Here is a 27,232-nt window from a genome sequence, read left to right as displayed (position 1 = left end):
TACATAACCTTGAGAAATCTTTATCTATCATACATAATATACCAATCAGTGCACTCACAGATAAGTATGACTAAGAAACCTGCATAACGTCAGGTCGGCAAATGATGCCTCCATCGCTCTCAGATGGGAATCACTGATCACTGCCACCCTTCTCCTCCTCCTCTTGGAGATGGTGTACATAAGCCTCCAAGACTTGGGGTCCATTGGGGTCTGCGCCTCACCTCCTGTTGCCAGTACTGCATACCAGTTCTTGATTGCGATAGATGAGGAACATGGATAGGGGGTGAATCATTGTCTTCTTCCCAAGCTGACCAGCAGCCAGTCTCTTCACCACAGAGCAGCTAGTTCTCCTTTCTGCTCTGGTGCTGCTGTAGTCTTCTCTAGACAGCTAGCATCCTCCATCCCAAATATCTCCATGTGCATCCTCTCAACGAACTCCTCGTGCTCCCAGGTGCTAGTCAGGCAAACCACTTTTCCTGCAGTTCTCTTACATGCTTCCTGAAGGACTCCACCAACAAACACCTCTGACACTGGATGGTTCCCCCTGCCTGGCTTTTGTCGTTGGGCAACAGCAGGCCACATTCCCAGCAAGTCAAGACCAGGACCTGGGTGGAAGCCTTCAGAGTCAAGATGTCTGTCTGTCAGGGGCTCCCACGGATGCAGGCAGAGGAAGAGCTAGCACTAGTGATGTGCTATTTTCCTCCTATTGTGGGTTCTTCCTTGTGCAGTACCTGCAAGTTGAAGTAAAACTACCTCCCTGCTTTTCTTGGCTGGCATGCTCAGCTGACTAGCTCCCTTAGTCTCCCAGCTGCCTTCATTTCACCAGCCGTGTGTCACGTGACATCCTCAATCATATTTCTATTTCACTTCTGCTCCTTTCATAATAATGACATTACCCCTTATGTCTGGTTAATGAGCTTTTCTTTTCCTCTTTCTTTTTCCCCTCTCTGTCCTCTCTTTCTTGGCCCAAGCATAGTATTGTGTTTGATGCTATTAACTATCATTAACTTCCATTAACATGCTTCTCAATCACCTGGTACAGTTCATTAGAGTCTTAACATCCTGTTTTTCTGGGTTTGCTCTTGCCTATTAAACTGTCTCTTCGTTATGATAGACAATGGTAGATTTTACTTTGCTGCTGTACCTGCCTGCTGTAGTGTTGTTCTTGACCGCTCCACTATGTCTCTGCCTTTTCCCAGGGCCACCTTCTTTCTGAAATCAATCTCAGATTATCTTTTCTATTCAGATGTTATTCATGTTTATTTCCTTTTAACTGTTTCACTCGCGTCTCATTTTCTCCATATCCTAATTTCAACAATTCCTGGCTCTACTAAAACTTCTTTTTACCCAAATACCCAAACTGTGTGTTCTTCAGATTGGTACGAATCGTTCTTGTCACTCCATTTCCCGCCTCAGCTCAGATCTACTTTGTTCTACTCAGAAAACTCATGTTTCTCTCTGTTCTGAAGAATTAAGACATCTTGATCATTAATTCTTTTGCTTCTTTTTTCACCCACAGCTTAAATCAGCCCAACGTCACCTCCAAAATATTGTCCATACTTGACACAATCTAGATCACTCTGATGGTAAAAAAAAGATGTATTTATTCCTCTGACTTAGTGTAGATTTGAGCTAATACCACATACTTTGGATCAGATCAACCCCTTTTGTGGCGCTTCCAGGAAAAAAAATATGGGTGTTGCGGTTCTGGAGAGCTCCCCTTTTGCAGAGATGCTGAGATGGCGAACAGAGTGGAAATGTGGTGTGGAAAAGGGCAATTTTGGGGCCTTCTGAAGCCTGCCGGCCCACCTCCTTGTCCCTGATTCATGGGAATTAGCAATAGAAAGGCACATTGGTTCCTCTTCACCTGTATTGCTTTCAATTGACCACTGATGTGTGGACCACTTTTCACTGATTTAGTGGCAGATTTCCCCTCCCTTCCCCCAGATCTGAGCTCTGCTTTGTACAAAGAGTGGAGAAGGAGTCAGGGCACTGGTTACGGCTCCCTTATCTGGTGGGGCAATATGTGCCTCCCCCAGCGTGAGTTAGAGTAGCCCTTCGGTTGCCCTAATTTTCACCAGCAGGATACGGTCATTAAGGGACCGTGCACCAACCTAGGATCAGCACAGCAGAGCTCTGATCTGGTGTGCCCCAAACACACCCTGTATGCTAGGTGCTGGGAAGGCTCTGCCTGATCGTAATTGTGAGACTGGCTCTTAATGTTTTGAACAGCTCATTGGGTATCTCTTAACATCAGTGACTGTAGTGACAAGACCAACTAGATTAATGACAAAGTAGGGAAGTGTGCCTTTATCGTTTTGCCAATGCTATTTGGTACCTAGTTGCTCTCAAGAGTTTTGTAATGATATGTTTTAACACTTTAATTGCACACGGTCAATACCTTATTATCTCTGTCATTGGGCTTAAAGTAAATCTCATCATTTGAAATATTTTTTTCAGAATAACAGAGTCCAAATTCAAATAACTCCCTGTAAATGACTGTGTAGAAAGCAATTATTTACAGTACAATTAGTGCACCGTGTTTTCCTGATGCACTTAGAAATAGCTGAAACATTAGGCACCAAAACACACATGGCGTTACAAATGAAGAAGCAACTCATCTAAGCAACACTGCTGGCGCCACTGTTTTACTGCTTGGCATAAAAAGAAATGTACCTTTGTGCTCCACTGGGAGATGAGTCTCTGAGTGTTCCACTGGCTGCTTGCCACTTTCAAAATGTCAGCTGATAAAATATTGGCGTTTCGCTGTTTCTTAGCCCTGATGAAGAAGGCTGTGCAGCACTTCATTCAGAGTCCTTCTGCCTTCCCCTTGCTGTCTGTCCCTAGGAGTTCACAGGAGTCATTAGCATGGGCAATCAGAGTCAGGACAAAGGCGTATATTACAAGTAGCTCTTTGGGGAGAAGAATCTCATTGTGAGTAGATGAAAGTGGATGTGTTACGCACAAGATCTATGAAGCATTTCAGTTTGTTAGGGAAGAATGTGAAGACTGTGACTCCCGGTGATCCCAATTTCATATACAAATACCATGTTTTCTCCTATCTATCTAGGCACATGGCCATATTGTTGCAGTATGGGGCTGATCCAACTCCCATGGAAATCAGTGGTGAAGGACACCCACAGACTTCAATGGGAATGGGATCAGGCCTTATCTGATTGCTTCGCAATCATGAATAAATTGATCTTCGCAATACCCCTGAAGGGCTGGGAGAAATGTTATCATTGTACAGGTGGGGAGATGAGGCATCTGCCCAGGACCACCCAGGAACAGTGTAATAGAGCTGGTAACCTAAGTCCCAGTTCAGTGCCTTACCCACAAGACCATCCTCCCTCTCCTGGAAATAAAATGCATGGGTATAAACTTGTGATCCATTTTGTCTGTCACTGTTTTTCTCCTGGGAAGCTCTGTGAAGCAGGCATCTTTGTTATGATTGGATGATGAAAGGAAATGGAAAGTTTTTCATGTGTGTGTTTATTGTAACAAAGGAGTTACAATCCCAAATCAGTAAAATAGGACATGGTCAGAGAAAAGCTGGACCACGTACCTGAACATCAGTTCCTCCTTTAGATGCCATATACTTATCAGTTCTGACTTCAGCTCAGGGCTCTGCATTTCTCCTGCAACAATGGGTGACATCCCTAACACCCAGAACAGGAAAGGTAATACATCTAACTGCATTGTGATAGGTGTTAGGGATGGCAGCAGTAATTTAAGGAGAAGTAGAGATCACTGAATCTGGGAGCAGTGACCTGGATGAAAATTTTGTATGGTTGTGCATCGAGTGTGGAGTATATAGGCACCATATGCTCTAGCTTCTCAGCAAGTTCATTTGTGTTGTTGCAGGGAAATTGATGGAACAGACTCAGCTCTGGGGTAATTTGTTTATTTACACTGTGTACCTGTTCTTATCTATACTATGCACATAAGTCCTCTTAAATCAAGATAGACCCAGCTGCACACAGGCATCTCTGCAAACGGCAGCTTAGTCACCATGAACCACCACCAGGAAGAACTGCCTTTGTTACTGCCATTAAACCGTCTTTTCCTGACTGCCCTATCAACCTCCAACTAGGAACCAGAAGAACAGCAGCAGACTCGCCTTCAGCAGATTCGTAACACTGTCCTGCACTGACGTATTACTGAGCTATTACCTCTTCTGTACATCTAAAATAAGCCTATGTGCACCCCTGTTTTAGACACACTCTGTGTCTGTGTCTGCACACGCACACAAATACCCCCACCCTACATTAAAATAATGTTGTTTAAGTTGCAAAGTCAAGCACTTAAAAATAAGCAATAGCAGATTTACAGTCCTCCATGCAATCTTAATTCTGCCCCTTTTGTGTCCATCCTATGCACTAGATCCTATTGAAAAGGTCCTGATGGAGTAGTATATAGGGGCCATAGCATGGGGAGGAATTGACCCCAGACTATGTGAAAGCACAAAAATAGTATGTGGTCATGTAATTAAAGACTTTATAATGCATACACAGCAGAGGGCTGAATTACATCAATGGAGGCAATTATAATGTTGGGAAAATGTTAATTGAAATTAGAGCTGGTTCAAATTTTAGTAAGAATATTTTATTAAAAAACAAATGTTTCTTATTTTTTTCTTGTATTTTTTAATGAAATTCCAAGAAAAAAATTACCGATGGGGGGGGTAGGTTTATTTTTTGTTTATTCCCTCCCCTCCACCCTCTCACCTATTTTTCCTTTTTTCCTCATGTTTTTCAGGGGCAAATGCAAATAGGAAAAAAAAAGGGGGGGAGAGGAAAATAGGGAGAGAAGGAGGAACAAAATTTATTAAACCAAAAATTTTCTATAATTTAGTTCATGAAAAATTCAAATAAATTAAAAATTGTTACTGAAAACTATTTTAAAATTGTTGACACCTTTTGCAAAATGTTTTCAATCAGTTCTTTATAGAGATTTTATTGAAACCACAAGAACAATAATGATATAAAATTGTAGCACAAAAACCTTCCACTTAGTGCCCATTAAATTGCACAGAAGTGATGAAATAATTAATATAATAATATTTAGCAATTTGTCATGATATTGCCATATATCATTATTGATACAGCTAAGGAAATAGATACAGAAATATTTGTTAGAGAGGTACATTTGCACTGCTAATTTATATGTAATTTGGATGCATATCTCCTAGTTTCCATACCCAAAAATGGCTGCCTAAAATTAGACTTCAGAATTGTCATTTAGGGTACTAAATAATTCGCCCGACTTTTCCAAAGTACTGAGCAACCAACCATTCCCAGTTGCTTCCAAGAGAGCTGCTGAGTGCTCACTTTTCAAAATCTGATACCTAAATAAGGGTTCTCTCTTCGAGTGTTTGCTCATATGCATTCCATCATAGGTGAGTGCGCGCCCCATGCACGAGCCTCCGGAAGCTTTTCTGCCCTAGCAACCCCCTGCGGGTCGGCTCCTGCGCCCCCTGGAGTGCCGCGCTCATGTCGCGGTATATAGGGAGCCTGCCGACCCCGTGGCCACCAGTTCCTTCTTTCCGCCCGTGACGGTCTTTTGGAACGCTGCCCCTTGCTTTATCGCAAGTAGCAATCTCCTCAAACCTGTTCTCTCTTTTCGGGACCTCTAGCTCAGCAGGCCCCTCCCGCGTCGCGCTCCCTGTCCACGATAGGGTGTTAAAGGTGGTCAAGCCCCTGTGGGAGACCCCAGCGTCAGTGTCGGCCACTTCTAAGACTGCGGAATGCAAATATTACGTTCCCGCCCAAGGGTTTGAATACCTCTACAACCACCCCCCTGGGTCGTTGGTTGTAGATGCGGTTAATCAGAGGGACAGACAGGGGGCCCAGTCCAGTACACCAAAGAACAAAGAAAATAAAAAACTGGACTTATTTGGTAGAAAAATTTATTCGACTGTGGCATTACAACTCCGCATTGCGAATCACCAAGCGCTCCTCAGCAGGTACAATTTGAACCTGTGGGCTTCCCTCCAACGGTTCCTCCGCGCCTTGCCACCTGACATGGCGGAGGACTTCAACACCATCCTGCAGGAGGGAGCTACAGTCGCCGGAGCGGCCCTCCAATCCTCAAGCGATGCCACCGACGCAGCGGGAAGGGCTATGGCATCGGGCATCGTGATGCGCCGGGCCGCGTGGTTGCAGTCTTCGGGTCTGTCATTGGAGGTGCAACAGGCCATCCAGGATCTGCCTTTTGAGGGTGTGGGCCTGTTCTCGGATAGAACAGACAGTAAATTACACGCCCTCAAGGACTCTCGAGCCACCCTTAAGTCCTTAGGCCTCTATATGCCACAGGCCACGAGGCGCCAGGGCAGACAACGACCCCAACGGCAGCAACAACAGCAGCCTGCCCCTCGACTGCCTCCTCGACCAACTCCATCCAGGCGAGGTCGAGACCGCTTCAGGCAGTCGAACAGAAGAGACCGCCAAGGCCCTGCAGGGGGCTCCCAGCAGGGCCAGCAGAAAAATACCAAGCGGTCCTTTTGACGGGACGCTCGAGGGCAGCCCAGTAACCATCACCATCCCACTGGTTTCCACCCCCCCCTTTATGAACAGACTACATCCCTTCCTCCGAGAGTGGCAGGGAATAACCTCGGACTGCTGGGTACTCAGCATAGTGAGACGAGGCTATGCTCTCCAACTCTCGGCATTTCCTCCAGACTCTCCCCCTACCCCGTCCCTCTTCAGGGACCCATCTCACGAGCTACTCCTCGTCCAAGAGGTTCACTCTCTTCTCCGCCTTGGGGCGGTAGAGGAAGTTCCTCCTTCGGAGAGGGGCAGGGGGTTCTATTCCCGCTATTTCCTTATCCCCAAGGCAAAGGGAGGCCTCAGACCTATTCTGGACCTTCGTCGTCTGAACAGATTTATCAGACGCCTCAAGTTCCGGATGCTCTCCCTAGCCTCCATCATTCCCGCACTAGATCCAGGGGATTGGTATGCTGCCCTCGATTTACAGGATGCTTACTTCCATATTTCTATCCTCCCTGGGCACAGACGTTTTCTTCGTTTTATGGTAGCAGGTGTCCACTACCAATTTTCGGCCCTACCATTTGGCCTCTCCTCAGCACCCAGGGTCTTCACGAAGTGTATGGCGGTGGTAGCGGCCCACCTCCGCCGCAGAGCGTCCAGATCTTCCCCTATCTCGACGATTGGTTAATACGGGGAAGATCCAGGGTTCACGTACAGAACAGTCTAGCCCTGACCTGCACAACCTGTACCAGGCTGGGCCTGCTCGTCAACGAGCAGAAGTCCACACTTACTCCAGTACAGCGGATAGACTTTATAGGGGCCACCCTGGATGCAGTCCAAGCCAGGGCCTTCCTCCCGCTGCCCAGATTCCAGGCCATGACCGCCATCATTCAGGAACTCTTCAGTTTTCCCACGACGACAGCCAGGCGCTGCCTTCAGCTGTTGGGTCACATGGCGGCATGCACATATGTGGTGAGACTAGCTCGCCTCAAACTCAGGCCCCTACAAGGTTGGCTAACCTCGGTGTACACCCCAGCCAGACATTCACTTTCCAGGGTGGTCACCATCCCAGCCCAGGTCCTAACCTCCCTCATCTGGTGGACGGACCCGAGCGAGGTTCTTCGGGGGTTCCCTTTGCAGACTTAACCCCATTGGTGACGCTGATAACAGACGCTTCAGATGTGGGTTGGGGAGCCCACATGAGCAACGACCTCAGCACACAAGGTCTATGGTCGCCTCACGAACGGCACCTGCACATCAATGTCAGGGAGCTACGTGCAGTTCGTCTCGCCTGCAAGGTCTTCCTCAGGTTCATAACGGGCAGAGCAGTACATGTCCTCACGGACAATACAGCAGCCATGTTTTATATAAACAGGCAAGGGGGGCACGCTCCTCCACTCTGTGCCAGGAAGCCATACAGCTATGGGACCTTGCGGTGAGGCACGATTTTCACCTCTCTGCCTCTCACCTCCCCGGGGTCAGGAACGACGAGGCGGACCGCCTCAGCAGGTCGTTCGTACCCCGCCACGACTGGTCACTCCACAAGGAGGTGGTGTCTTTTCTCTTCCACAAGTGGGGCACTCCCCAACTGGACCTGTTCGCCTCTGCGTGGAACAAGAAGTGCCAGAGGTTCTGCTCACTCCGGGGACGAGAGCAGGGCTCCCTTTCGGACGCCTTTCTAATCAACTGGACGGGGCTCCTGATGTATGCGTTTCCCCCCGTTCCATTACTCCCCAGAGTGCTCCTGAAAGTCAAGAGGGACAAGGCGAATGTCATCCTCGTTGCACCAGCCTGGCCCCGGCAGCACTGGTTCACTATGCTATTGGACATGTCCATTGCCGAGCCGATACCGCTGCCGAGGCGATACGACCTCCTCTCCCAGGACCGGGGCCGCCTCCTTCACCCGGACCTGGACTCCCTCCACTTGACGGCATGGAGGCTTTGTGGTTAACTGAAGGGGAGAGAGCCTGCTCAACACAAGTACAGCAGGTTCTCTTAGGGAGCAGGAAACCTTCCACTCAGATGCTGTATAAGGCTAAGTGGAAGCGCTTTACCCTTTGGGCAGAGTCCCGGGGGATCTTACCTAGTTCATCGCCCATACAGGCAATCCTAGAATACCTCCTTCACCTAAGGATGCAGGGCCTCGCACTGGCTTCCCTGAGGGTGCACCTGGCGGCCATCTCGGCCTTCCACTGGCCGATGGAAGGGAGATCTATCTTCTCTCATCCTATGTCCTGTAGGTTCCTGAATGGGATAGAGAGATTATACCCGCAAGTTCGCGACCCGGTATCTCTCTGGGACCTGAACTTGGTTCTCTCCATGTTAACCGGACACCCATTCGAACCCATGGCTACATGCCCTTTGCTGGTCCTGACCTGGAAGGTGGCTTTCCTAGTAGCCATTACTTCGGCCAGACGGGTCTCCGAGTTAAAAGCCTTGACCTCGGAGCCCCCTTACACTGTCTTCTATAAGGACAAAGTGAGACTGAGACCCCACCCAGCCTTCTTACCCAAGGTGGTGTCCCAGTTCCACTGTAACCAAGACATTTTCCTCCCCGTATTCTTTCCCAAACCCCACGGATCGGAGGCGGAGCAGAGATGGCACTCCTTAGATGTCAGGAGGGCCCTGGCCTTTTACATCGATCGGACAAGGCCTTTCAGAAAGACAACCCAACTGTTCGTCGCGGTTGCTGAGAGAATGAAGGGTTTACCTGTGTCTTCTCAACGCATCTCTACATGGATTACCGCATGTATCCGCACTTGTTACGAGCAGGCGAAGGTGCCGCTTCCCAGCTCAGTGACGGCACACTCGATCAGAGCCCAGGCCTCGTCAGCGGCCTTCCTGGAACGGGTGCCCCTGACGGACATTTGCAGGGCAGCAACCTGGTCATCTGTCCATACCTTCTCTTCCCATTACGCCATTGTACAACAGGCAAGAGAAGACGCGGCCGTAGGTAGAGCCGTCCTAAGAAGGGCTACTCAACAGTGACTCCTACCCGCCTCCATGGTATGGCTACATAATCACCTATGATGGAATGCATATGAGCAAACACTCGAAGAGAGAAAACAAGGTTACTTACCAGTAACTGTTGTTCTTCGAGATGTGTTGCTCATATCCATTCCAAACCCACCCTCCGTCCCCGCTGTCGGAGTCGGCAGAAAGAAGGGACTGGTGGCCACGGGGTCGGCAGGCTCCCTATATACCGCGACATGAGCGCGGCACTCCAGGGGGCGCAGGAGCCGACCCGCAGGGGGTTGCTAGGGGCAGAAAAGCTTCCGGAGGCTCGTGCACGGGGCGCGCACTCACCTATGATGGAATGGATATGAGCAACACATCTCGAAGAACAACAGTTACTGGTAAGTAACCTTGTTTTTAGAAGCCTGACTTTAGGCAATTGTTTTTAATGTGCAGTTCGTAACCTAACTGGACATACAGTGTAGCAGTAAAGTCTGAATCAATATTGAAACGAGCTGCTACTCCCTATTCAAATATAGAAATGCTTTTAAAATCAAGGCAATTAGCACACTGAATGAGATTCAAGGTAATTATATACATTACACTTCATTACTGACCTTGTAATATAAAGAATCCATGAGTTAACTTGATTTACTCCACTTACAAAGAAGCTTTGCTTTGTAGCTAACTAAACATATCACGGCAACAAGAAATTGGAACTGCATTTCAATACACATATGAGCCATTTGAAACTGTGTCCTCTTTGGCAACAATTCTGCTGTAGATTATGGTGATCTATTTTTCCTTTAATGATTGCTTCAATGATTTAATGATTTCAAACCATTTTAATTTACAGAAATGTTTCAGATTAATATGTTTTAAAAGTACAACTATAGAAGGATTAAATAAATGAATTTATACCTAAAAGATGTCTGGTCCAGCCAACATTTTTTTTAGATAAATGAAATCTTTTGTATAATGGAATGAGAAATCGAGGAAGGGTGAAGGCTGTAAAAACACTGGGCCAGATTCTGTAGTCCATATGCAGGCAGATTTCCCATTGAAGTCAATACAAAATGTATACCAGGACCACAGGATTCAGCCCATTTGCAACACATGTAACAAAAGGGGCTGATAAATGCATGCTGAAAATAGAAAAAAAATTATATGGAGATGTTCCTGAAGAGTGATCCATAAAGGGGAAAATATAGTTAAGGGGAGAGGGAGAGAGAACAGGGAATATTAAAGAGTAAAATCTGGGATTAAAAATACTTTACCTGAATTTGCAAGGCTAAAGTACTGAATATAGCAGTTATTTTTATATCCATGTATATGTATAAGGCCTTTTACAAGGTAAATTATATGCTTATTCCTTCATCTATTACTGAAATGCAGCCAGCTCCGGAGTGGGGCGGGGCAGGCATTATAGTAGCAATATTAAATAATAGTTCAGAGACAGGATGTGAAGATTACCTTAAAGAAAAGACAAGATCCAAATTGTGTGCTGAGTGCCTGGAATAATTAACTTAAAATTTAATTTGCACTCATCAGCCTGAGATGAAGGAAGCATGAAACAAATGTTACGCATAAATTCACGTTAGAGTAAATCAGGGGATGGAAAGAGTGGATAGCATAGGAAGGTGTTAAGTTTCCAGTAGTGAAATAAAGATAAGAATAGGAGAATTGAGAGGAAGGAGAGAAGGGTCAGATATGATATCACAATTCCTTGGTCAGCAGGAGTCACAGAAGATTATGATGAAAGCTGCCTTCATATTCACTGCACTGGGCTCCGACACCCAACACAACCGAAAAAGAAATGACTGCAACTGTTTGGTTAGGCAGCTGGGGAGATTTCCATTTCTTGGGTGCTTCAGCTTCAGGTCCTGGGGTAGTTCTCTCCATGGTGCTGGAGCCGGGGAGGCTGCAGGAGTACCTACAGCTCTGGGGCTGGAATAGCTTCTACAGACCATGCAGGCCCAGAAAGAAGAGACAGGCTGGTTCCTAATTGGCTGGTCCCTTTACTGGTTTTTTTAAGGGATGGTAGAGAAGCATGTTGAGAGTTGGACTTTCATTCCTGATCATCTGGATACTGCCATACGTGTGAGGCCTCCGCTTCAAAACAGAGAAGTACTTTTTCCCTAGCTAGCTGCCACTGGGGAGTGCGGGGGGAGGAGGGGATGAAAGAAATGTTTGGTGATCTGCATGCCTCTCTCCTCAGGATGACACATCCAGCTCTTCAAAGGAGCTGTCAGCTGGAGAAAGGTGCTTCTGTGGCACAGCCCTTTTAAAAAATCTTTCCTGACTGAGTTATAACAGCCTTCACAATTAGTCATTTCTGTTGTCAATGAACATCATTGCCTACAATTAGATGAGGTGTTTCTGCCCCTTAGCATTTGAAGGGGCAGTGCAGTAGGACTGGGAAAAGTATTTCCCTAAACTCTCAGCTGCTGGGTAGGGGTTAGGCAGCCTGCCTGTTGATACAAATGGTGTCTTTTGGATTGAGAAAAGGCAGAAAGCCTCATCTTTTACCCCAAAGACAGAGAAAGTAGGATCAGCCTGCTGCTGCAGAAAGACTATGTGGGGAGCCACTGATTGGAAGATAGTCGTAGAAGTGGGGTTGGGTCCGAATGGAAGAGGGTCAAAAGAAGCACCTGCATCTTCACCCTCCTCTTCCCAGTAAGAGAGAAGGAAGGGAAGTGGTCTTTATCTTTACACACATGCACACATTCCAAACTCTCCAACAGCTTCATGAAGTTTGTGCTTCATAAAGTTCAAAATAATTTTCTGAAGCCCAAACTTTTTTAGAGTAGAAACCCAAAACTTTTGCAAAATAGCTCAACAGGTTCACAAAACCTCAATCTCTGGGAAGTTTGTCTTACTCTCCTTCAAGGTGTCCTGATTTCTCATTAGGAGGAGAGGAAAATGTCCTCAAGATAAAGCTCCAAGAAGAGAGGCTATATAAAATAAAAAGGAGACTGTTTGGGCATCAATAATAGTCAGAAAGTAAAGCAATGGCTAGAAAATCAAATGTGATGTCTTGGGAGCTCATCTTGCTATAAGAATTATTTTGTGTCTCACTATTGACATATTCTATTGCACAATTATATTAAACTCTAATCCAGTTCTTAAAGTGTAACCTTGATGACTACTGCAGAGAAGTGGTAGAGGAGAGGAGAAAAGAACACTTGTCCTATAGATCTTGAAAATTATCTTCTAATCAAAACCATCTGAGCCTGCCGTGACACATCCCCTCTGCACAGTGAGGGAGATGTGCATGACAGAGCTGACTATATGCCAGCCAAGGATTGTGCTACACTGTGGAAATCATCTGCCTGTTTAAGAAAGCTAAAAGTCCCTTTTCTACCACTTGAGCAATGCAAATAGGACTTTGGCAGAGCTGACGATCTAGCCCTCAGTTTTGTTATTTGTGTGGGATTTGCTCTGGCTTTTCAATTGTAACTGAACCAAAAAAGTCTGCTATTTATTACTTCAGTGGGTTAGTCAATTTTTTTAAATGATCACTTCCATTTGTTGACCTAATATGGTCATTATTCTCCAATACAGACACTTCAATTAACTGGAGTTATGGTGGGGAAAATATGCCAATAATTTAAACCCAGTTCTACACTGAAAAGTAACACTGTAAAAATGGCACTGTGAGGTTCCATGTCTCTTGTGTCTCATTGATTTCCAAGTCCAATGTACTTCGTTTACAGGTTTATCTTGTCAGCCCAAAGAGCTCAACCTGGGCTCTGAAAATCAAGGTTGGTGATTCTTTTCTCATGGTTCATCACCAGTAATAAAAGTTCTGCATGTCGGATTAGTCCCTTAGGTACATCTGTGCCATCCCATTGTCGTCAGTGGGTTTGCACAAGTGTAACTGATCAGATGCAGTAACCAATTCTGAAAATTTTGCTTCAGAATGAATAGAATCTAGCTCAGACTCTCTCTTAGCTATGTTTATTGCAGGGTTAATGGGAGTGTGACAATTTGGGGAATGTGTTTATGTACAATTTATTATTTTGGGTTGATATGAAGTTGTATGAAATTGTTGTATTAAGAAATGTCTCTAGGTGGAGGTGGAATCCACCATTTGCTGATGCGGCTGTAGCACATCCTTACCATAGACACTTGTTTGTCATTAAACCTTCATGGTCGCCTATTCAGGTGGAAACACCTTGAGACAATGGGTTGGTTGAATCTGAGAGAAGCTACTCCCTTCAACTTCTCCAGAGGGAGGGGCAGTGGAAAATCCTCAGTGGGAGAACAAAGAAACCAAATGTGGGTAGGGGGCACACACACTTGAGGGAAGACTCGCAGAATTGTACAGGAAGCTCTGGGCAGGAGAGAGGAGAAGATGAGTGTGGGTGTGGGTGTTGTTTAACTATGGGACCAGCCAAGGTCAGAGGAAGCTAGCTGACCTAGGGAGAGAACTCCATGATTCTGGAAAGATGTTGTTCACTGCAGGAAGGACACCCTAGAGGACTCTGTCCCAACCCAAAGACCTGTCCAGAGTGGGGAGGAAACTGAAGCAGGGGAACACATACAGGTGGGTTTATTATTTTCTTTAGGTTTATGTATTTCTCATGCTGTTAAGTAAAGAGTAATGGCCTCTTTAGAATCCTGTGCAAAGTCTGTCTGTCTGTTGGCTTGCACTGTTGTGTGACCCTGCAGAGGTAAACCCAGAGGGCTGGAGTTCTAGAAGAGAGTGTGTTAAAGATATAAGGGCATCTGAAGAGTCCTTGCTAATCCCAGAGGCTAGGCAGTTGGACCGTGGTGTCTCAGCTCTCAGTAGGGGCTACTGGACAAAGGATCTGCACTCCAAGCCAGGGTCAATGTCTGGACTCTGTTCAGATTCAAGAGACTTAAAGCACACAGGGCCAAGTGAGGTGGGCTCCAAACACAACAGCCTGGGAGTGTCTAACCAGAGAGGGACTCTACGAAGTGTGTGTGTGTGTGTGTGTGTGTAACAGAGAGTAAAAAGCTATAAGAACTTGGTCTATCAGATACAGCAGATATGTCTCTGAGTATGCACACAAAGAAAATCTTAAGACTAACAAGACACCATCTTTGCATAGTCACTTTTAGAGCAGAACCACACTTCCAGATATCCAGGGCTACAGTGAACCAGGTCACCTTGGAAGGTAAAGGCTTAACTTTCCAATACCTGGCATGAAGAAACTATTTTGGGAAGATGGGAGATGGCAAATGTTACTGCAACGTGTGCTTGCACATAATTATGCTTGAAGATCACTTGGATGCTACGGCTGGTGCAGAATGCAGCTGTATGCTGCCTGTAAGCCAGTATGATTACTGGGAATTAACCACACCTCTACAGAAATTGTACTGGTTTCCTACTTCCTGTTTGCATGCAATTCAAAATGTTGATTTTGATCTCTGATATAACTCTGCAGGACAGATCCTGCTTACATGAGAGACCTATCTCCATGAATCTTGTAAGTGGTTGATATAAACTGGGTATTTGAACTAATAGTCTCTAGATTTAAATGTCACAGGGATGGTAGCCAACTGTTCTCAGTGAAAGTCCTTTGACTCTGGAATTCTTTCCTCACGGATCTTACAAGCTGTACCTTATGAGACAGTGCAGTGCTCAGTTCCCAAGCATTTGCTTGAGGGGGTGGTTAGATGAGTGAGTGGGGTTTAGGGAACATCCTTTATTCTCTTCTCTCTGGGAAAGAGGCAAATGTGACATGCAATAAGATGTTTTATAAATCTAAAAAGTAAATAAGTGGGCTCTACACATTTTTTATTTGCACTCTGTGCATCATAAGAATCTTCTTTGTGCTTACTGCCTTCAAGTCATTTAGTTTTTAATCCTTGTCTAAAACAGGTCTCTGTTAATTTGCAACTATAGAATGAATTCTCATTCTCCTGAGATTCAGTGAGAAGACAATTCAGTGTACTGAACTGACACAAGCATCAAACTCAGTGTTCTTACATTGGAGATGCCATATGGTCCTTATAGGCATGCAGCAATTCTCCAAAAAGGTTCATGTTTTTGGAGTTTTATGTACTCGCTCTACACACACCCACATCATATATCATTTGAGAGCTCATTTTATATACATTTAGATAAGTTATGATGCAGAGCTGTCAAGTGGTGCTGTAAGCCTGTAGGCGAGGTAAAACAATGATAACCAAAATGAGTGTCTTTTTTGCATAGTTCCAGAAACACTGCAACATGACTCTGACTACAATTTTTACTGTTTAAGTTAATTTCAACATCATTATGTGGTGTTTATTGATGAAAGCTACCAAATGAAAATGTATTAAAGATTTTTATTAGTATTTCATGGACAAGATTTTTATTTTTCCAGAAATGATTAAGCTGTTCTGCATGAGGCAAAAATGGCAAATATCAACATTCTGCAATATACGAACACGAAATATTTTCACATTGCATATTCTTAATTGTCAAAGTGTATCTCACAACTGACTACAATAGTTTTCCATATTTTCAATTGAAATTTGTTGATCAAATCAGTCTTACACTAAAGGTTGTGCACAAGTAGCAGTAGATTGTGGGTCTTTAGTTTGTACAGTGTAGTGGGTAGATATAAATATATATAAATTTCTATTGTAATGCTTCTCCATTTGTAAACTTTTGTACATACAATGTAGCATTAGTCTGCCTAGTAGAAGGTTTAATTTGTAAACCTAAATATGCATGCAGTACTAGCCTCTGAAGTGTTCTAGAAATTAGCTTTTTAATTAGATGACATTTATGCACAAACTCAGTATTAGTGTTAGAGATGACAATACAGAGCTTCACATTATGAATATGCAAAAGCCATATGAGAAAAAAGTGTACTAACAAGAAGTAGTGAAGACAAAATCCACAAACAATCCTTGCCTCTGCACTGACAAGAAATGAAAGGTATGTTATAGCTTTTACCAGCCGTGTCATCAGCAAGATGACAAACCTTTTTGAGCCTGAATCACATCCAGAGCTGCTTATCAACAAATTTACTGGACAGTATAAACCATTAGATGTACAAAGACTCTACTAAAAATAGCATATGTTGAAAAACAAATGAGATTTTTGAGAGATGCACTTGATTCTGATGGGACATGTAGCTTCAACCCAGCCAAATCCTAAGAGAATTTGATATAGCACATTACACGTTGTGTAATCAAAGTCTTTGGCAGATATGACAACAGTAATGCTGTGAAAACCGGAGAAAAACAGTGCTAGACAGGTTTTAAGGTTGGATGCAAGAAATACCAGGTGATTGTGGATACCCTGTGCCTTCCATGGAAAAAGTTTCTGAATGTGACGTCCAACAAGAAGTCACTTGTAAAATTCCTCTGTGAACATATAGTTCAAGATGCACCTGAGAATGTAGGAGCACGGCTGACACAAACACTCCTTGCTGGAGCCTTTTCCAGTGGTGAAGTAGTGAAGTCCATCACCAGTAGAGGTGCTGAAGCCCAAGACTTGTACAGTACTCAAGATGAAGCAGACTCCAAGTGCTTCTGCATGCTGTATGTGCCAATATGGCTTTTGTGTCTCTTGGTGTCAAAGTACCCGTAGTAATTAGATCAGCTGGTCAGATGTTTTGTCCTTGCTGTTCACTACATTCCAGGAATGGAACACATAGATAACATGTAGATTGAAACAGGCACCATTGCCAGCACAACTGATAAGCATTGCAATTTGTGCATGCACTCACTCCTGACTATTGCAACATAGTTGCTGCTGTACATGAATTAACAGGCTGTGACTCTGTGACCTATTTGGTATCGGGGGCGGGGAATCTTTGTTTAATATTGTCATAACAAAGGGAGCTTACTGCTTCAGAGATCTTGCCAAATTGGGGGAAAGGGATGGACAAACCAAAATTTCTGAAGCAAGAAAATTGGTACAACCGCTATATGACCAAAGAAAAAAAGAAAAGGAGGCCTGCAAAGACCTGAATTGCTTGCTCCTCAGCCTAGCCATCAAAAAGAACTAGTCACTGTCAAATTCCCACCATATAGGGGCAGTTTTGAAGAGCATGTCAGAAGAGGATCTTGGCAAACAAAAATGTGAATGTCTTTGCACATGGGTAAATCAGATATTGGATGACTCACATTATCTGTCCATGTTGCAAGGATAATGAACTACTTCCTATATTCTTCTAGGGCCTGATGGCATCTGAGTTTCTACAAGACCTTATTTGTGCTTGTACCAGTAGGGTTCGCTGCACAATCAACTGTGTCCGTAGTCCTGTAGTCAGAACAAACTTTACATGTCAGGCATTGATGACTGTACTAACCCAGGCACTCTTGACAGAGATCATAATGATGAACAAGATGGTGATAATGATGTTGACTAGAAATGTCACCAGTGCTATTACACTTCAATGATACCTGTACAAGCTTATCAGATTTTGTTTTACACTTTACATTGTTGTTGTGATGCTTTGAGGTCACAAAGAAATCCAATTTTATGTCTTGAAACAATACATCATCAGTAACAGAAATTAAGGCAAATATTTATCCCCATTTCTGTGGTAACGGCCCCACCTGACAGCTCCACATCATACCTCATCTTAAAGGAGACATAATAAACTTTCATATGGTGTGGCTGTGTAGAGAGAGGGTACATTAAGTCAAGCATATCGGTGGTGTCTGCTGCTTACATATTACTTTTGGTTTTGTATTGAGTATTTAGGTAATTAACAACTTCTTTTGCAATACCAGTTGAAAAATGTGATTGAAAAGCTTGTAATGTGGAGTAAAAGATGCAAACGGTCAGTAGAGAAGTTCTCAAGAGCATGAACAGGGACAGAAGTGGCACATTAACCTATGCTTGTGCACACCCCATTTTATGAATATAAACATTTTGTGTGAACATCAGTTCGGTATATTTGCTTGAACACATACCCAGCTGGGTGCTGAACAGACTACATGTCAATGACTGCATAATGTACGCAAGCAAATGCACATACCAAACTTTGAAAACAGAGCCCTGCATGTGGAACTTGAATAGAACATTTCATTAGTAATAAAATGTCTCTCTCATTTAGATTTTCATCATTTTCAGTACTGAGTATCTTTCCTGATTGACTTTATTAGTGTGTGATTCCAGATATTCTTTTTCTCACATCTGTTCTTTCTTTCTTTTTCTTTCTTTTTTAATGGTATCTCTCTTCCCTTCCTCCCCCACTTCCCAAAAAACCTTTATTTTTGGTATATCTGGCAATGTCTTTTATCTCTGTAGCTTTCACCCCCTGTATATTATATGCGGAGGGGACAGTCTTCATTTTATTTCTTTTGAAGCTCCTCAGTGTTGCAGCTTTTTTCAGCTATTCTCTCAGTGAAGTGGGGGTCTTTTTTCATTTGCATTCTTCTTAAAGAAAAGTAATTGTATAAGCTAGATGTAAAGGAACAGCTCATCTTTCATTATGAGAGAACAATAAGTCACTATAAATCTCCTTCTGTTTATGGAGATAGGTCAACAAGGGAATGTCCAATTAGTATCTCTCTAAGAGGGTAATCACTTGCATTGAAACTTATTGTAAAGAAGGCAATTTCCAGGCTCCAGAAGATTGGTCAACACCAAAGTAATGTTGACATCCAAAATGTACTTTTTGCTGTAATTGTATTACTGTAGCTAAGATATGCAAGACAGGGAGATGTCCATTGTAGCAATCAATGTTCAGACATTCTCCCAGCATTACTCCTCAATCTAAATCACAGTGGATGCCCCTTACATAATAAAGCTTTAGTCTCTTTGTAGGAGTATCTCTCATCTCACCTATGCAGTTCCCATTTGCTTTTCTGGATAGCCATTGTAACATTTTGCCTTCAAATTGTACCAGTATCTATTACATTAATAAAATAATCTGGACTTCTTACATTCTCAATCAGAAATTTAAGATCTAGACTAATGAAAAACTAGAGTATAACTTCAGGTGACAATGGCTGCAGCTAGAACAGTCCATCATGCTTGTTAGTTTGCACATGTAGCTCCCATTATAATAAGTAACAAGATGTGTGCCAGAAATAGTCACTTTATCACTGTTTTTCTGCTGCATCTGTTCCCCTTCCCTCCACCCCACATCCGGGTTTTGTCTATTTACTGTACACTGTAAAGTTTTCTGGACAAGGACTTCATCTTCATAAATAGCTGTATAGCAACAAGCACACATTGGGCAATGTGTTAAAATACATAATAATAAAATAGTAGCTAGTGGGAGACAGCAGGGTCAGAAGGCAGCAGGAGGGTGATTCCTCCCCCCCTTCCTCCCTCCCACACACATTTACATTTATTAAAAACTGACACTGTAAACAAAATCTGTACAAAAAAATATCAGACTGCTTAGAATTTTGTAACGTGTATCTGTGGTGCATGAGAAGTTATCGCCTAGGTCCCCCCTCGGCCCCGGCCTCTACCCCGACCTCGGCCACGGCCTCTTCCTGCAACTGCTTCCCTTTTCTTGGATTTGACTTTTGGTTCAACATCCACTAGCAAGGTATCCAGAGGTAAACTCTCTGGCAGAATGAAGTATCGAATGTTATTTCCTTGAATACTCAACGTCTCCAATTGTACAGGCTCTCTGTTCTTCAGTGTCATTTTGACAGCTTTAAGATGTGTATTCATACTGACATCCATTCCTGTGATTGTTCCATGCACCTGTGTTCCATTCTTCAGTTCAATGGTCACAGTCTCATGACTCAATTTCATTAGAAACCTCACAAGCTTCATGGCGGCAGAGTGGGGGTGTCAGGCCAGCCGGTCGGGACCACAGAGCGGCAACCCCGGCAACAGGAAAGAGAAAAAAAATTGAGCTCGGTGTGGAGGCCTCGGACCAGGCCACTCCGGCGCTCACTGAAACAAATGGCGCAACTGAATGGCTGGACGAAGGGAGCTATATAAGCCCTAGAATGATCAAAGCCTTGTTCCCTGTGGACAGAGCAGGGGTTACTAAAGGTCAATTAGGAGCAACTAAAGCCAATTAAGGCCCACTCAGAGACCTGATTTAAAAAAAAAAAAAAAAAAAAAAACCCTGCTCCAGCCAGGCAGGGGGAGAGAGGAGAGCTGCAGTTGATCAGAGGAACAGAAAAAGAGCCAGCAGAAAGAGACCAGAAAGGAGGAAGTAGCCCAGGGGAAAGAATTGTAGCCGCAAGCACTGTCAGCAACGCATAACTGCTATTCAAAGGGACCCTGGGCTCCAGGAGTAAATGGCAGGCCCTTCCCTCCTTGCCACACCGGGCACAACTGGGATGGACAAAGCCCAGAAACGGGTGACAGGTGGTGCCCTGGCCCTCCATGAGAAGGAAGAGCGCGGGACCCAGGAGAGCAGAACTGGCAATTTGCCACACTAGAATTAAAAATATGTTTGTGTGAGACATTGAGTTATGAGATTTGAACAGGATTGTATCCCTAGTTCCCCAGATGAACCTAGCCAGGACTCATTATGAACAAATTAATGTTCTCATGAAATGAAATGAGAGCATAGGTCAAAACACATGGCCTTGGCCTTGTAGTAGTTTATTTGGATGAGACTGATCACAGTAGTTTCAATGATAACAGAAATGGAGTTAAGATTGTGTCAGCATTGCATTGGTAAATTTGCAGGAGATAATTGCTCATGATAAAAACAAATTACTCCAGACTTACGTCCAAAATCACAGCCCAGAAGGGGAATAGGTTTATCAAATCTGAAAGTTTTGAGGAGGATGTGGATGGAGATTTATTGTCTCTTAATTTGTTATAAGCATGTTAAAAAATGACAGCAGAAAAAGACCCCACATTATCAGTGTCTCCAAACTTTTTGGTGCTCCTATAAAATGATTTTGATTTTCAAAAATTTTGCTGACCATTAGACCAAAATATGGATCAGTGCTTCTGGCAGTTTTGATCATGTTATTATGTGGTTAAGTGGTAAATCTAGCTTAATGGTTATAAGTAAAAGTTCATATGATCTGGAAAAAGGCATAAACAGTAAGGTGGCAAAATCTGCAGATGTTACAAAATTATTCAACATAGTTAAGTCCAAAGCAGACTGCAAAGAGTTACAAAGGGATCTCACAAAACTGGGTGACTGGGTAATAAAATGGCAGATGAAATTCAATGTTGATAAATGCAAAGGAATCATAGAACCATAGGGTTAGAAGGTACCGCAAGGTCATCTAGTCTAACCCCCTGCCAAGATGCAAGGTTTGATGGATCTACACCATTCAAGACAGATGGCTATCCAGCTTCCTTTTAAAAACCTCCAGTGAAGGAGCTTCTGCAACCTCTTCAGGCAGTTCCTTTATCCTACTGTTCTTACAGTTAGGAAGTTTTTCCTGAGATTCAATCTAAAACTGCTATGCTGTAGTTTGAACCCGTTGCCGCTTGTCCTGCCCCCTGTGACAAAAAAGAACAACTTTTCTCCATCTTTTTTTTGGCAGCCTTTCAAGTATTTGAAGACCTTAATCATGCACATTGGAAAAAATACATAAAAAATGAAGGGATCTAAATTAGCTGTTACCACTCAAGAAAGAGATCTTGGAGTCATTGTGGATAGTTCTCTGAAAACATCTGCTTAACGTGCAACATCAGTCAAAAAAGCTAACAATGTGAGGAACCATTAGGAAAGGCAAAGATAAGTAAGACAGTAAATATCATAATGCCTCCATATAAAGCCACGGTATGCCCACACCTTGAATGCTGTCACTCCATCTCAAAAAGGCTACATTAGAATTGGAAAAGGTACAGAGAAGGACAACAAAAATGAGTAGGGGTATGGAACAGCTTCTGTATGAGGAGAGATTAAAAAGACTGGGACTTCTCAGCTTGGAAGAGAGATGACTAAGAGGGGATGTGATAGAGGTCTGTATAATCTTGACTGGTGTGGAGAAAGTGAATAAGGCAACGTTATTTACTCCTTCACATAACACAAGAACGAGGGGTCATGCAATGAAATTAATAGGCAGCAGGTTTAAAACAAACAAAAGGAAGTACTTCTTCATACAACACACAGTCAGCCTGAAGAACTCATTGCCAGGGAATGTTGAAAAGGCCAAAAGTATAACGGGGATCAGAACAAAGGATTAGGTAAATTCATGGAGGATAGGTCAGGAGTGGACGACAGGAAGAAATTCATGGAGGATAGGTCCATTCATGGAAGATAGGTCGAAAGTGGACAACAGGGATGGATTACTCAAGAATTGCTTGTTCTGTTCATTCCCTCTGAAGCAACTGGCATTGGCCACTGTCAAATGATAGGATACTGGACTAGATGGACCATTGGTCTGACCCAGAATGGCCGATCTTATCTAAAGTTCACCAGGACTTTCTCAATGCTGACACTAAAATACACTATAAATGAATGGGTGTGGAAAGGGTCACACAAGTAAAGGTTGTATCCTTTGCATGAGTCAGGTCTTTTCTGCCCACTTCTCATGGCTCTACTGATGAAAGCTAAACATTCTGTCACTTCTTGAAAAGTGTAGGTGATGCCTCTTATTTCTCAGACACATGCTGTCTTTCTGTTAAACAAATCATACTGTCCAGTTCCTCATATGAATTTATTCTTGAGTGTATAATGCCAGTCACATTGGTGAATACGCTTCCAATTTTCAAACTCGATGTTTTGCAGCACTTTGGGATAATTTAGGTATGAAAGATGTAACTTTATATAAAACTATGCTGTATTCTGTTGGTCTATGGTGGATAGTACTATATGTATGAAATAGTTTTTAAAAGGGCAAAGAATTTTAGTGCATGTGTTCATGTGCTTCAGTCTCAGTGATGCAGTAGACTCTAGAGCAGTGATACTCAGAATGAGGCTCGCGAGCCACAAGTGGCTCTTTGATGTATCTCCTGTGGCTCTTTGCAACACATATTAAAACACTGTGTGATTTAATTATGAACCAGTCTGTTATTAATCAATCAGGATGCTTTTACCATGTTATTAACCAATTAAGTTATCAACTTGCACTAAGTTATTAACTTATTTGCTGTGTGAATAATTTTTTGTATATATAGAGAGAGAGTACTATAGTAAATGAAACAATGAAGTCATACTACTGTGGCTTTCTTGGGTAATGTTGATCGCTACTTTGGCTCCTAAACCACTGAGCAGTATCACCGCTCTTGAGCCTACAGAAGGCTCTCAGCAATCTGAGAGCTAAAATGTCATTGTTTCTTGAAATAACAGACTATAGCCCTGACCCTGCAAATACTGATGTGCATAATGGTCCCAATGTCTGGGAATTACAGGAGTTTCTAGTCACTCTGGTAGGTAATATAAGGTATATTTTGCAAATTGCAATACACTCAATTATGGATAACTAACATGACAGCCTTAACTTTGGATTTCCTTACTTTTGTTATTTTGTATCCTGTCTTTAATGTTATTTATACACTGGTACCATCATTATGTTAATATTGATGCAAAAGTATCAGGGAGTCAGTAGCAGCTGTCCCATAAATAATGTTACTTCTTTGAGTGCTTGCTCATGTCGATTCCAAGTAGATGTGTGCGCGTCACATGCACAGCTCGCCGGAAAGTTTTCCCCTAGTAGTACCAGTAGGGTTGGCTGTGGAGTCCCCCTAGAGTCACGCCTTCATGGCACCCTATATAGGGCTCTGCTGACCCTCCGCCTCTTTAGTTCCTTCTTACTGCCCCTGATGGTCACTGGAACAGCAGTTCTTCTCGCTGCAAATCTTCCCCTTATCTCATTGTTTAAGTACCTGTAAATAGATCAAGTAGCAGTTAGTATAGAATAGTAATTACTATAGTGATAGGACAGAGCACTCCCGCTTATTGGGTAGTGCTTTTTTAACCCTTTTCCCACCTGGGCACAGAGCATGCCTGGTTTCAAGTCCTTCAAGAAGCCAATGCCCAGAGACGACCCGCACTCTTCCTGCCTCAGGTGCTTTAAGGGAGTCTCACCTATGGGATCGCTGTACCATCTGCAGAAGCTTCCAACTTAGGACCCAGAAAGAGTGAAGCCAGAGACTCAAGTTTCTACTAATGGAGTCTGCACTTTGCTCCGTGGCGTTGTCCAGGGGGTGGAGGCCTTCGCTTCAGTAAGGAGCACGCCGGCATTGGTCAGAGAGGTATCGCCTAAAAAGGACTCCACTCATAAGGAGCCTAGGCACCAGCATGCTTCCCCAGCACCAAAAAGTACAGCTCCAGGACATTCACAACACTGCTTCCACTCCCCAGTGCTGCATAAGAAGAAGAAGTCGGATGAGGATGCACATCAACAACAAAGACCTCGGCATGCCGGGAGGGCAATAAAGTGCAGCCCGCTTCGGGCCACATAAGCCCTGAACCTGTGCGCATGGTGCCTTTGACTCTGGCCCCAGCGAGCGGTTCGTTGAGTCTAGGCCCTGTGGCCACCCTGTTGAAGGATGCACAGGAGGAGGTATTGCAGCTCCCCTCCACGCCGGAGGCCTATGAGGTGTCAAGGGAGCTGATAGAGGACACGGTTCTGCCACCTCTTCCTCACCAGGACCAGGCACAAGCGGTGGCACTGAAGAGGCCTGCGGTGCCCTGTCAGGGTAAGCCAGCTATGATGGCCAGGTCCCGCTCTCCACGGCATCGCTCCCCGGTGCCGTCCAGAGCTGCATCTCTGTGGTCTCCACAGAGCGGCCGATTCTCTTTGGACTCAGAAGAATCCGTTTCATCCCAATGGGACCGGCACCATGGCAGACAGCAGAGGATGGAGGTGGCCCAACCCCTGGCAATGCCATGGGCCCTGCAGTGGCAGGTGCACTTCCAGTGGCCGTTCTAGACCCTGTGGGTGTTCCACCAGGCCCAGGAGTCCCAGCTGGGCAGACCTCTCTCCTTCATGTCATTGGAAGGGTGAACCAGGAGGCCTTTGCACTCCGCTGCAAGCATGCGGCACGGCACCGAGGAGGGCGCCGTTCCCTGCACCACAGCAGATTTTCCCTGCGATTCTGGCTCGGAATAGGAGGCGGCACCGCATGACCCTTCCAGTGCTGAGGGGCAGGATGGGTCGGCACTGACAGTTAGAGTATTCCCTCTTCGTCTCTAGACGAGGTGGTAGCAGGAGCCACACCAACATCGGTGCCGGATGACACCAGAACTCACGAGGAGCTACTCCGTAGGTTAGCTCACAATATGAGACTACAGGGTCACGCTCCCTCTTATAAAAACTATCAAGGAGGCCACAAAGACTTTGTGGCAAACCCCGGCCTCTCTGCCTCCTATAGCAAACCAGCAGGCCATCCTTAGTAGGTACACCTTTAACTCCTGGCAGTCCAGAAGTTTCAGGAGTCACTTCCATCAGACTCCAAGTCCGAGTTCTCCTCCCTGGTGAAGGAGGGCAAGGCGCTGTCAAAGACTTTCTTGCAAATGGCCTTGGATGCAGCTGATGCCGCAACATGGACACTGGCATCTGGGGTGGCCACGAGACGGAGTTCCTGGCTCCAAGCCTCAGGCCTCCTGCATAAAGTGCAGGTCACTATTCAGGACCTACCATTTGAGGGCCCAGCCCTATTTTCATCCCAGATGGACTCAAGCTTCACAACTTGAAGGACTCCAGGGCCACACTGAGATCCCTTGGGCTGCATACTCCATCGACTCAGAGGAAGTCATTCAAGCCTCAACCCATGCCATGATTTTATCAGGGTCAGCACAGGCAGGACTCTAACTGTCGCAGGGGCAGAAACAATAGAAGAAGGCCATCTCGTTCCTCTGGCCAGCCTCATGGCAGACAAAGCAGCCCCCGGCCCTAAGCAAACCTTTGGAGGGTGCACCGTCCTCGGACAGTGCAACAATCATGGTTCCGGATCCACCCCTCTCATTGTTTTCAGACCATCTATCCCACTTCTGTCATGCGTGGTCCCAGATCACATCGGATCGATGGGCACTATGCACAATAGAACAGGGATATTTGCTCTAATTTTCATCCTTCCCATCCTCCCGCCCCCGTCCCTCTTCAGCGACCCCTCTCATGAGCAGCTGCTTCAACAAGAGATGCAAGCACTTCTAGGATTGGGAGCAGTGGAGGAGGTACCCCAGGAATTAAGAGGAAGGGGGTTCTACTCCCACTGTTTCCTAATTCCAAAAGCCCAAGGGAGGCCTTCGTACCATTCTCGACCTGTGGAACCTGAACAGGTTCATGAAGAAACTGAGGTTCCACATGCTGTCTCCTAGCCCTCATTATTCCTTCCCTGGATCCTGGAGATTGGTATGCCACCCTTGACCTAAAGGACGCTTACTTACATGTGGCTATTTACCCAAACCACAGGAGGTTTCTCTGTTTCGTAGTCAATCAGGCCCACTGCCAATTCACAGTGCTGCCCTTTGGACTATCCGCAGTCCCTCGGGTATATATATATGTCAGCGGTTGCAGCCTTCCTGAGAAAAAAAGGAGTGCAAGTATACCCCTAACTGGATGACTGGTTGCTCAAGGGATGCACCAGGTCGCAGGTGGAGGCAGACATCAGTCATCTTTGACAGGTTGGGCCTTATCCTCAATGAAAAGAAGTCAATGCTTATGCCAATCCACAGGATAGAGTTTATCGGGGTAGTGTTGGACTCCGGATGGGCCACAGCGCCCCTCCCAGGGACTCGTTTCCTGGCCCTGAGGTACATAATAGAGGACTTAAAGCATTTACTCTCAGACCACAGCTCGGAATTGTCTACACCTGCATTACAGTTTGTACCTGTGACGTACAACATGCAAGACTACGGCTCAGACCCCTGCAAGTGTGGCTGGTGTCAGTTTACCACCTTGCTTGGGATGACTTAGACAAGGTGGTCTCGCTTCCTCCCTCAGTTCTACAGACCCTAGATTGGTGGTGCAATCCACAA

At 44.7% G+C, this 27,232-nt stretch overlaps 1 protein-coding gene and 1 pseudogene across 3 annotated transcripts in view; one reads left to right on the top strand and one right to left on the bottom strand.

Moving 5' to 3' along the window:
- Nucleotides 1–27,232, top strand: part of CAMK4 (calcium/calmodulin dependent protein kinase IV) — a 279,841-nt gene that overhangs the window by 154,798 nt on the left and 97,811 nt on the right. The gene's annotated exons all lie outside the window — the stretch shown is intronic.
- LOC137166976 (small nuclear ribonucleoprotein Sm D1 pseudogene) lies at nucleotides 19,816–20,157 on the bottom strand (annotated as a pseudogene).

This window comes from Emydura macquarii, unplaced genomic scaffold (assembly GCF_026122565.2).
Source record: "Emydura macquarii macquarii isolate MOO-44397 ecotype Brisbane River unplaced genomic scaffold, CSIRO-AGI_Emac_v2 contig_2897, whole genome shotgun sequence".
NCBI classification, from domain to species: Eukaryota; Metazoa; Chordata; order Testudines; family Chelidae; genus Emydura; species Emydura macquarii.
The sequence above is the reverse complement of the archived record's forward strand: the minus strand, read 5'-3'. Positions and strand labels throughout refer to the sequence as shown.